Genomic DNA, 13,049 nt, shown 5'->3' on the forward strand with positions numbered 1-13,049 from the left:
AATTCATTGGATCAGATACCTAAAATCCCATCTCCAAGATCTTAAGCAATTAAAATAAAAAGAAGATCTATATATTTCTAAAGGCCTTTGTCTCTAAGCCTGAAAACTAGAGAGTTGACATTGTATTTTCTTATTCATTGCAACTTTCCTAGCACATATAAAATGACCCCCTGAAAGGCTTGTCTTCTGCCATCATTTTCAGAAGTTGTAATTAAACAATGAGAGGATTGGCCCTTCAATAAAGTCACAGAAAGGAAGGTACTTGTAGTTTCTCAGTGCCTGGATTGACTGATCTCTCTTCTATTATCTCAGGTACATTAAAGAGTTCTTGAAGGTATACTATTTAAACTAAACCTATATGTGTGTTTATAAATGTAAAATAGAAATGTTTTAATAACAAGAAATAGCCTATACCCATCCTTGACTTTTTAATTCACCAAATGATGTCAAAGATAAGTATAAATTTTTAAACTATAAATATATCTACCTTTCATGGCACCACATTAATACTACCCCTTTATGTGAAACAATACTACTAATTCCCATTAAAGCTTTCCTGAATAAAAAGCGATTTTGTGGACACAGAAATCCACTTTTTCTAAATCTCATTTCTTTTTATCTTTACTACCGCCATTCTGCTCTTTCTTTGTGCAAAAGAGTAAATCCTTTCAGAGCCAACAGGCTCAAATACCATAGTGACTGAGATTACCAATACTGACATCCCAGCTGAATAAACCATAAGGAACATTTCTTCTCACCTTTCACCTTGAAATAATCACAGCAGTGCAAGTGCAGCCTTCTTGGTGACAAATGACAGGAAAAGGAAAATCGTTCCCCACACTTTAGCACTGGAAATTGACTTCAATAATAATGTGTAAAGTTACTCTTTAGGAATAATACCAAATTTGGAAAAACTTATACAGACAACAGAATCTATTTTTGCATTTATTCTGAAATACCTCAAATTGTCTCCATACTTCTGTATTCACTAAAAATACTTTCACTTATGATTTGTATGATGTTTTTAAAGAATTGACTGCAAGATTCCTTCATCCTATTATTAATAAATTGTTTGAGAGGCACAGATTAACTCTTCCATTGCTAATGACTCTCATCTTATAACCCTTGTACAGTGGTGCTAAGGTTTGAATGTTCTGTTCAAAACTCATGTTGAAATTTAATTGCCATTGTTACAGTATTAAGAGGTGGGACTGTTAAGAGGTGATTAGGCCAGGCGGACTCTGCTCTCATGAATGGATTAATGTCATTATCATGGGACTAGGTTGTATCAAGTAGAATAAAACCTTCCCAAACAGGTTGTATAAAATCCAGTTCAGCCCTCTCTTGATCGCTTGCTCTCATCCTCTCTTGTTTTTCCACTTTCCACCATGGAATGACACAGCACAGAGGCCCTTTCTAGATGCCAGTACCATGCTTTTGGACTTCTCAGTCTCCAGAACCACGAGCCAAATACATTTATATTCATTATAAATTACTCAGTTGGTAGTATTCTGTTATAGCAACATAAAATGAACAAATACAAGTAGTGTACAGTAGTTAAGACACACAAAAGGTTTCCAAGGTACTCGTTATAATAATTTAAAAGTATGTGATAAATGCAAGGAAGTATAGGTATAAACTGGCAATAACCTTCTGGCAACAATGTCCTTCTGGTAACAAAGACCTAAATCTGGTCAAAATTTTATTCCAAACTCATTATCTTTTCCCTTCTCCCCCACATCTCCATCTTTCCATATTTCTGTTGTCAACTCACTTACTATCACCAAATGATAAAACTTTATGTCGCATTCATCTCCTCTCTTACCTTTTATATTAATTCATCACTAAATCTCTTAGTATCTACCTCAAATGTGACCACCCCCACCATCTCAATACAGACCCTCCTCACCTCTTGTGTGAACTACTGTAGTGGTTTCCACTCTTTAGTCCTCCTAGTCCTGTTTTTCCCATTTCACTAACTTGACACTGTCACCTGCTGTCTTCCCAAAACATAATGATGATCACATCAGCCTCAAGTTTACCATTCCATATGTAGAGAGGCCAGCTACTGACAGAATAATTCAGCAAAGCTGGAAGGGAACAGGGAAAGAAACACCTCACTCTCTGTCTCTTACTACTTTCTAACCAACCTCCCACTATATCTCCCATTGGGTGAATCCACCTGGAAGCCAAAAGAGATCCTGGATGATGTATACTATAAGACAGCCCCTCAGAATACAAAACAAGGCAGAGCTGGGCAAAGAATGGACATAAGAGGGCACACAGAGAATAACCTAAACTTCCCCACCCCTTCTTTATGTTCCAGATGCCCACTCAGCCCATAAGATGCAGCACAAAAGTTACCTTTCCATGTTTCTCAAAAAACTAAAAATAAAACTACCATACAATCCAGCAATCTCAGTACTGGGTATTTACCCAAAGGAAAGGAAATCAGTATATCAAAGAGAAACTTGCACTCCCATGTTTCCTGCTGCACTATTCACAATAGCCAGGACCATGGAATCAATCTAAGTGTCCATAAACAGATGAATGGATAAAGAAAAGTTGGTATACATACATAGTGGAATACTATTCAGCCATAACAAAGAATGAAATTCTCACATTGATGGCAACATGGATGAGCCCTGAGGTTATTGTGCTGAGCAAAATAAGGCAGGCACAGAAAGATAAATACTGCATGTTCTCACTCACATGTAAGAGTTAAAAAAATCTTTTTGAGCTCATGGAAGTACAAAGCAGAATTTCAGTTATTAGTGGTGTTTTTTTTTTTTTCTCTTGTAAATTTGTTTAAGTTGTTTGTAGACTCTGGACACTGGACCTTTGTCAGATGGATAGATTGCAAAAATTGTCTCCCATTCTATAGGTTGTCTGTTCACTCCGATGATAGTTTCTTTCACTGTGCAGAAGCTCATTAGCTTAATTAGATCCTATTTGTCACTTTTGACTTTTGTTGCAATTGCTTTTGGCATTTCATCATGAAGTCTTTGCCCATACCTATGTCATGAATGGTATTGCCTAGATTTTTTTCTAGGGTTTTCATAGTTTTGGGTTTTACATTTAAGTCTTTAATCCATCTTGAATTAATTTTTGTATATGGTTTAAGAAAAGGGTCCAGTTTAAGCTTTCTGCATATGGCCAGCCAATTCTCCCAGCATCATTTATTAAATAGAGAATCTTTTTCCCATTCCTTGCTTTTGTCAGAGTTGTTGAAGATCAGATGGTTGTAGGTGTGTGGTCTTATTTCTGAGTTCTGCATTCTGTTCCATTGGTCTATGTGTTTGTTCTTGTACCAATACCATGCTGTTTTGGTTACTGTAGCCTTGTAGTATATTTTGAAGTCAGGTAACATGATGCCTCCAGCTTTGTTCTTTTTGCTTATGATTGCCTTGGCTGTTTGGGCTCTTTTTTGATTTCTTATGAATTTTGAAATAGGTTTTTCTAATTCTGTGAAGAATATCAATGGTATTTTAATGGGAATAGCCTTTAATTTATAAATTACTTTGGGTAGTGTGGCCATTTTTATGATACTGATTCTTCCTATTCATGAGCATGAAATGTTTTTCAATTTGTTTGTGTCCTCTCTGATTTATTTGAGCAGTGGTTTGTAGTTCTCCTTGAAGAGGTTCTTTACTTCCCTCGTTAGCTGTATCCTAGGTGTTTTTTGTTGTTGTTGTAGCCATTACGAATGGGAGTTCATTCATGATTTGGCTCTCTGCTTGCCTGTTGGTAGTGTATAGGAATGCTAGCAATTTTTGCACATTGATTTTTTTATCCTGAGACTTGGCTGAAGTTGTTTATCAGCTTCAGAAGTTTTTGGGCCAAGACAATGGGGTTTTCTAGATATGGGATCATTTCATCTGCAAACAAAGATAATGTGACTCCTGAAGAGAAGCTTTTGAATGCTTACAACACAAAGAAGTGATATTTGAGGTATGATAGATATGCTAATTGCCCTGATTTGATCATTATGTGTTGTTTACACATCATTAAACACTGCATACACATATTGAAAAATCTCTTTGTATCCATAAATATGTACAGTTATTACATGTCAATTAAAAATTAAACAAAAAAAGTTATCTTCCCAGGTAGTTACTCTCTTCTCTTTTTATTTTTTTATATCTATGTCTATATATCACTTATAACATTCCATTGCAATTTGTCTGTTTACTTATACTTTCCCCCAAGCTTCTTCAAAATGAGAACATTATCTTATGTTTTATTTAATTCACACAGTCCTTAGCATATTGTTGGTTCTGGGTGTGTGTGGTGCCTTGGAGAGGCTGAGAATTTGGGGTTAAATGAATGGATTGAGAGGAAAATAGGGCTTTCCTAATATTTCATATGGAAAGAAATAATCAAAGTTAAGCACCATGCATTTAAACCCACAGACCCTGCCTGATGCCAGACTGCAGTCTCCTGTGTCCACACTGCCTCAAGGAAGTGCATGGGGTATACCATATACCAATCAAGAAAGAGCTCTTTAATGAATTACTTAATGGATAAGTCAACTTCACTCTCACCAGTCACACAGGCTGCCCTAAAGTTCTCTGGAATGGCTATGCCTCAAAGTTGCTCATGGATTCCCTGAATAAGCTTTCCACATACTAATATTTACCTCTTTCACTCTGTGGCATTAAGACGTGTGTTCTATATATTATACCCACACAGGATGACTTCAACACTCCCATCTGACTTGAAATTGAGGCAAGGTTGTATTTGTTCACATAAATTTGATGTGTAAATTTATCTCTAAGAAGCATTCTCACAATCTCTCTTAGACCTTCTTGTCTGCATTTTTTGAATGAGGTTGCATAACATGAAATAATATGCAGCCAACAAAATGTTTATAAAGATATTTAATGACATAAGAAAATGCTTATGATAAAGTTTTAAGCGAAAAAATAAAGTTTCAAAATTGAACAAAATATGTTATTTCAACAAGATAAAATAAACCATACTTTAACTACAACAAAACAATTATTATTAACAGTAGTTGTCTCCAGTGATGGGATTTATATGGCTTTTATTCTTTTGTCTATACTTTTCTGTTCCTTATAATTTTTTGAAATACTCATATTTATATATTTTTAACATCAATCAATTTATTTTGTAAACCTGTCTCATTGTATTTCTGGGGTAGAATCAGTTAAGAGCACTGTGATTTCTGGTACAATTTTCATATTGCCATACTTTCTTAGAATCAATTTACATCTCACAGTTTCTAAAAGAATTCTGGTTTTTTGTTTTTTGTTTTTGTTTTTTTTCTGAGAAGAAGTCTCATTCTGTCACCCAGGCTAGAGTGCAGTGGCGTGATCTCCGCTCACTGCAACCTCTGCCTCCCAGGTTCAACAGATTCTCCTGCCTCAGCCTCCTGAGTAGCTGGGATTACAGGCACCTGCCACCATGCCCGGCTAATTTTTGTATTTTTAGTAGAGATGGGGTTTCACCATGTTTGTCAGGCTGGTCTCAAACTCCTGACCTTGTGATCCGCCCACCTCAGCCTCCCAAAGTGCTGGGACTACAGGCATGAGCCACCGTGCCCAGTCCAAGAATTCTGTTCTAATAATGGAAAATATGTTTTTAAAGTTAAAAAAATATTTGGGTGAGGTTTTTTAATACTGTTCTTCAATTCAAAGTCTTATCCAGCCTGGGAGAAGAGCAGTTATTCAACTGTAGCTCCCTCTAGCTTTCCTGTCCCATGTAAGTAGAAGAGGAAGTGAATGTCACAGGACAGAGACACCAGCACATTAAAAAACTGAGACTTCATCTCAAAATTATAAAATGCTTTCCCACCTCCACATCTTACCACTACATCAACAGGGTTCCAGTATATAACAGTGGATTACAGTGAAAACAGCTGCAAGACACAGACTCTTCTCTAAGAAGTTCTTCTTTCAGAAACCCAATGCCAACATGGAAGGGAAAAATAAAGACACTAGAGGAAACCAAAGCCTCTGGCATTTACAACTATGGGAAATATTAAACTCCTAGCCAGAATAACAAAAAACTCATACCAACGGCTTATTTGTCTCAGCTATTGCCCAATACATCATGTCCAGCTTTCAACAAAAATGACAAGACATGCTCCAAAGCAAGTAAAAATACAATCTAAAGAGACAAAGCAAATATCAAAACCAGACTCAGATATGACACAAACTTTGAAATTATCACATAAGGAATCTTAAACATCTATAATTAATATATAAAGAGTTCTAGTGGAAAAAAAGTAGACAAAATGCAAGAACATATGGGTATTGTAAGCAGAGAGATTTCTAAGAACAATCAAAGGAAATGATAGAAAACAAAAAACAGACATTAATAAATTTCAAAAGCTTATTGCTGTATCAAAGAAGCCAGTTTGAAAAAGTCTTCATACTGTATGATTTCAATTACATTACAATCTGAAAAAGGCAAAATTACAGAGACAGTAAAAAGATCAGTGGTTAACCTGGAATTAGGGGGAGTGAGAAAATGGAATAAGTAATTGTTAGTCCAGGAGATTTTCAGGGCAGTGAAAGTGTTCTGTTTGACAATGTAATGGTAGATACATGACATTATGCATTTGTCATAACCTATACAATTTTACAGAACAACAAGTGAATGTTAATGTACTTGAGTGAAAAAGTCATTTAAGAGATTGGGGGTTTGCATAAAGGAATTATGATTTGACAAAAGTATCTAATTCTTGTTTAAAACATATAAAAAGCCTTACTGAAAGGAGCAGGAGAAAAAGGTGCTGATCTAAGGTCCTTTAGTAATGAGTGAAGTCTGTAAGACTAAAGGCAAAGAAAGTGTATATAAGCACTGTACTCCAGTTAACAAAGTTATTTCCCAATGGGGTGTGAGTTAACCATTCTGATACTGCTATACATATATATTGGAATTGAACACTTAAATAAATAGTGGTAGATGTTAATAGTCACGTTTCTCATTATTGGAGTAGAAAATTACAGATACACAAGTGGAGTAGGCAGGAATAATCCAAATGGTAATGGATTATAATTGGAGATATCAGTATGAATTCACGTTTAGCTTAATATAGATAATTTACATATGGAAGTATTTATAGATAAGTATATATACCAGGTTAGTATACACATATATTTTCTTGCTCTGTCAGCTGAGAGGACCTAAGAAAAACAGCACCCCCATAACATAAGCACACTGAGCACCTAGTTCTTGGTTTGTAATTCCATTTTCCAGGAAAAGGATACAGGGCTTCTTGAAGAAATGGCTAATTCTATGACTAAGGTAGGAAATATACTAGATGAGTCTGGAGGATCTTATAGTCCCAGAAAATTAGGAAGTGAAAAAAATAATAATAAAATAAACAAAAAAAAAAACCCTACCCTGATAGGAATGTGTCAAAGGAACAAAAAAGCCAAGTGAAAAAGCTCCCAATGGCCAAAGATAAAATAATTTGCACAATAAAATAAATAAGGCAGTACTGAGTTATCATCCAAAGTATAAAATATATACCTGTGAGTCTATTCTGAAGTAAGTAAATGATTGACTAAGTAAACAAATGAAAGAGATGACACAAGTTTCATTTCCCCTGTATGGAAAAATTCCAAATAATTTATTGTAGATACGATACCTCATGGAAAAGGAGCATAACTGTTCACTCCTTAAGTGTGTCCTCTGCAAACGGACCTCCTTACAAAAAATGTAGTATGAAAGATGGGAAATGAAGATTAACTTTACAATTAAAAAAATCTAGCAAACATCACCTCGGCCAGGTGATCAAGATCAACAGTGATAATTAATGCAGATTGTATGTACCGTTGATATGATGTGATGAAAATGTCACTTTACTTCTGTGTTTCACCTAAAAATCCATAATCCCAGTCTAATTATGAGAAAAACAACAGTGAAAGTGTAATAGAAGGCATCCTATAAAATACCTTTCCAGTATTCCCCAAAACTGTCAACGTTATTTGTAACAAGTTGGATAAAGGACACCCAAGGATGTCAGGTCCCGGAAATTATAAACATTACCTTATTTGGGGGAAAAAAAAAAAAAAGCCTTTGATGTTGAGATGAGATTACCTGGATTATCTGGGTGGACCCTAAATGTGGTGGGCCCTAAACCCCAAGTGTCCTTATAAAATAGAGGCAGAGAGAGATTTAATACAGAGACACACATAGGAGAATGCAATGTGAAGATTGAAGCAGAGATTAGAGTGATGCAGCCCCAAGCCCAGGAATGCCAGAAGCTGGACTAGGCAAGGAGCAATTCCCCCAGAGACCCCTGACAGAGTGTGGCCCTGCGGCACTTCAGACTGCTAGACTCCAGAACTGTGAGAGACCAAATTTATATTGTTTTAAGCAATAAAATTCATGGTAATTAGTAACAGCAGCCACAGAAAACTAATATACTCATTAAAAACAAGGCAAATCTAAGAATTGTCATAACCAAGAGAAGTCCAAGGAGACATGACAACTAAATGTAATGTGGTATCCCAGATGAGCTCCTGGAACAGAAAGGTACATAAGATAAAAACTAAGGAAATCTGAATCCCTGAGGTCCAGAATAAGACAAGGATGCCCACTCCTATTCAACATACTACTGTAAGTCCTAGCTAGAGCAATCAGGCAAGAGAAAGAAATAAGAGACACCCAAACAGAAAGAAAGAAAGTCAAGCAATATTTGCAGATGATATGATTCTATACCTAGAAAACTCCATAGTCTCTCCCCAAAAGGTCTTAGGTTTGATAAGCAACTTCAGCAAAATTTCAGGATATAAAGTCAATATACAAAAATTAGTAGCATTTCTATATACCAACAATGTCTAAGCTGAGAGCCACATCAAGAACATGACCGCATTCACAATAGCCACAAAACAAATAAAACACCTAGGAATACAGCAAACCCGGGAGGCGAAAGGCCTTTATAATGAGAAATTACAAAACACTGCTCAAAGAAATCACAGATGACACAAACAAATGGAAAAACATTCCAGGTTCATGGATAGAAAGAATCAATAGTGTTAAAATGTCCATACTGCCCAAAGCAATTTACAGAGTCAATGCTATTCCTATCAAACTACCAATGACATTCTTCACATGCTTAGAAAAAACTATTTTAAAATTTATATGGAAGCAAAAAAAAAAAGTCTGGATAGCTAAGGCACCAAGGCAATCATAACAAACAAAAACAAAAACAAACACAAACAAACAAAACAACCAACCAAACAAACAAACAAAAAAAAACAAAGCTGGAGACATCACATCCCCTGACTTCAAACTATACTACAAGATTACAGCAACCAAAACAGCATGGCTCTGGTACAAAAACAGACAAATAGACCAATGAAACAGAATACAGATCCTAGAAGCAATGTCACACATCTACAACTATCTGATCTTTGATAAAGTTAACAAAAATATTCAATATTCAATATTCAATAGAGAGTCTTTCCCTATTAGCCACATACAGAAGATTGAAACTGGACCCCTTCCTTACACCACATACAAAATCAACTCAAGATGGATTAAAGATTTGAATGTAAAATCTAAAATTGTAAAATTATAAAAACCTCGGAAGATAACTTAGGAAATACCATCTTGGGCATAGGCCCTAGCAAAGATTGCATGAGGAAAACACTAAAAGCAATTGCAAAAACAAACACTGACAAATGAGACCTAATTAAAAAGCTTCTGCACAGCAAGAGAAACAATCAACAGAGTAAACAGACAACTGACAGAATGGGAGAAAATACATGTATGCCGTGCATCTGACAAAGGTCTAATATCCAGAATCTATAAGGAATTTAAATTAACAAGCAAAAAACAAACTACCCCATTAAAAAGTGGGCAAAAGACAGACACTTTTCAAAAGAAGACATACGCTCAGTCCACAAGCATATGAAAAAATGCTCAACATCACTAATCATTAGAGAAATGCAAATCAAAAACACAATGAGATATCATCTTACACCAGTAAGAATAGCTGCTATTAAAAAGTCAAAAAATAATAGATGCTGGCAAGGTTGTAGAAAAGATAAAATGCTTATACACTACTGGTGGGAATGAAAATTATTTCAGCCACTGTGGGAAGCAGTTTCGAAATTTCTCAAAGAACTTAAAACAGAACTACCAATCAACCCAGCAATCCCATTACTGAGTATTTACCCTAAAGAATATAAATATTCAGTAATGGGATGTACGTGTTTGTTTATCACAGCACTATTCACAACAGCAAAGACATGGAATCAACCTAGATGCCTATCAACAGTAGGCTGGATAAATAAAATGTGGTACATATCCACCATAGAATACTACACAGCCATAACAAAAACAGAATGAGATCATGTCTTTTGCAGCAACATGGATGGAGCTGGAGGTCATCATCCTAAGCAAACGAACGCAGAACCAGAAAACCAACTACCACGTGTTCTCACTTATAAGTGAGAGCTAAACATTGGGTGCACATGGACACAAAGAAGGGAATGATAGACACTGGAGTCTACTTGAGGGTGGAGGATGGGACAAGAATGAGGGTCTAAAAACTACTTATTGGGTACTATGCTTATTACCTGGGTGATGAAATAATCTGTACACAGAACCTCCCTTGACAAGTAGTTTATCTATATAAAAAATCGGCCAGGCACTGTGGCTCACACCTGTAATCTCAGCACTTTGGGAGGTTGAAGTGGGCAGATCATTGAGATCAGGAGTTTGAGACCAGCCTGGCCAATATGGTGAAACCCCATCTCTACTAAAAATACAAAAATTAGCCAGGCGTGGTAGCAGGCACCTGTAATCCCAGCTACTGGGGAGGCTGAGGCGGGAGAATGGTTTGAATCCAGGAGGCAGATGTTGCAGTGAGCCAAGATTGTGCCACTGCATTCCAGCCTGGGCAACAGAGAGAGACTCCATCTAAAAAATTTTATTTATTTATTTACCTATTTATCTATCTAAAAAACCTACCCATGTAGCCCTGAATCTAAAATAAAAGTTAAAAAGAAAAGGAAATCAAATTTATGTTTTTGCATAAATTTCTGAATTGATAATACTCCACTGCAGAGAATAATACCTACACGTGTTCAGAATTACTGTTTTTCTACAGTATTAAGCTAGTATTGATAGAATTATTCATTTGAATTCAGGTTTTTGGCTTCAATCACCATGCTTCCTCATTAGCACTTGTCCATACCTTTAAAAGTAATTTCAGTTTGAACTTTCTATTTTACCTAGAAGCAAATTTAAAAGTTCTTAATGAAATTTGTATGTGGCTAGATATTACTGGTTGGTTACGCTTTAGTTGATGGTTTCTATTGTACTTAAAATGTCTGGAAATTACAACCTGCTGGATTTCTGAGGTCATGAATTCAATGTCATATTTTAGGCCTCAAATCTTTCAATTTAAAATATTTGTGTCTGTTATTTGAAAATAATATATATCTTCATTTACTCATCAAATGTGCTAGCCTTTTATTTCTATGCCTAAAATTAGACAAACTTTCTAGTAAAGTTCCTTAACATTTTTAAAAAACTGAGAAAATCTGAATCAAGTGTGAACTTTATTCAATAATAGCATATCAATTTGGTTCCTTAATTGTAATAAATGTATCATACCACTGTAAGATGTTAATAATAGGGGAAGCTGGGTGTGAGGCGTATGATAACTATATGTACTATTTTCAAATTTTCTGTAAATATTAAACTAAAACAAGGAAGAGATTTCTCTAAAAAACAAAGTCATTAAAAATTTAACTATTAATAAATAACACTCTAGAAACAAAACCCATATGATTATAACAAATACTAGTATGAGGGTTGAAAAATTGGAATGCTGTGGGGTTAGGATACAGTTAACAATTACTTTTTCTGCATAGGAAAATGTTTTGACATCTTCATGAAAAATTTTAAGGTAAAGAACAGAAATAGATGATGAGAATAAGATAAAATATATCAATAAAAGCAAAATAAAGTTATCAATTTAATGTCTAGCAACATGCTAATTATAATAAACAACCGAGAAATATCAAAACTAAAGCACAGATAAATATATGCCAGAGAAATCACAGTAAAAGAAAGCATGTGTGCCATTATTGTCATTATAAAAAGTAGAATTCAAGTCAAGAAGTATGAAATGGGACAAGGAAGAATTTATAATGATATGAGCTGTAATTTCCTCAAGAAGATAACTATAGTCATGAAACCTCATATTATCAAAATATAAAGTAAAAGCTATTAGAAAAAATGTAGATTTATCAAAGTCAAATTTATAACAGAAAACCTTAACTCATCTCTCTTAATCTGAAAAAAAAGTTTAAGTAGACAAAGAAATAAAAGAACTTACACAAGATTTTAATAATACTATTACCAAATTTATTTTACTAATATAAATAGAATGAATACCAAATATACAAAGACTCTCTTTCCTTTCAAACAGCTCTGAAATACTGCAGAAGAATTGGCCACGTGTTAAGTCATAATAAAACTCGCAAAAAATTCCTCAAATTTGAAATTTATAAGCCACATTAGATATCATCATAATCCAATATTATAAATTCACAAAAGCAATGTCTTAAAAGCTACTAGCATTGTTTTACTTATAAATAAATAACTATGAGAACATATAGTAAAATTTATGGTGTGCACCCAATGTGGCACTTGGAAGAAAATAAAAACTCTACACTTATTAGAAAACAACTGAAAATCAGTTGGGCATGGTGGCTCATGCCAGTAATCACAGCACTTGGGAGGCCAAAGTAGGTGGGTCACCTGAGGTTAGGAGTTCAAGACCAGCCTGCCCAACATGGTGAAACCCCATCTCTACTAAAAATGCAAAAATTAGCCGGGCATGGTGGTGCATGCCTGCAGTCCCAGCTACTTGGGAGGCTAAGGCAGGAAAATCACTTTAAACCTAGGAGGCAGAGATTGCAGTGAGCCAAGATCATGCCACAGCACTCCCTGGGCAATGAGTGAAGATCGTGCCACTGCACTCCAGCCTGGGAAAGGAAAGGAAAGAAGAGGAGAGGAGAGAGGAGGCAAAGGTATGGGAGGGGAGGGGAGGG

The sequence above is a fragment of the Colobus angolensis genome, unplaced genomic scaffold (assembly GCF_000951035.1).
Source record: "Colobus angolensis palliatus isolate OR3802 unplaced genomic scaffold, Cang.pa_1.0 Scaffold422, whole genome shotgun sequence".
Classification (NCBI taxonomy): Eukaryota; Metazoa; Chordata; class Mammalia; order Primates; family Cercopithecidae; genus Colobus; species Colobus angolensis.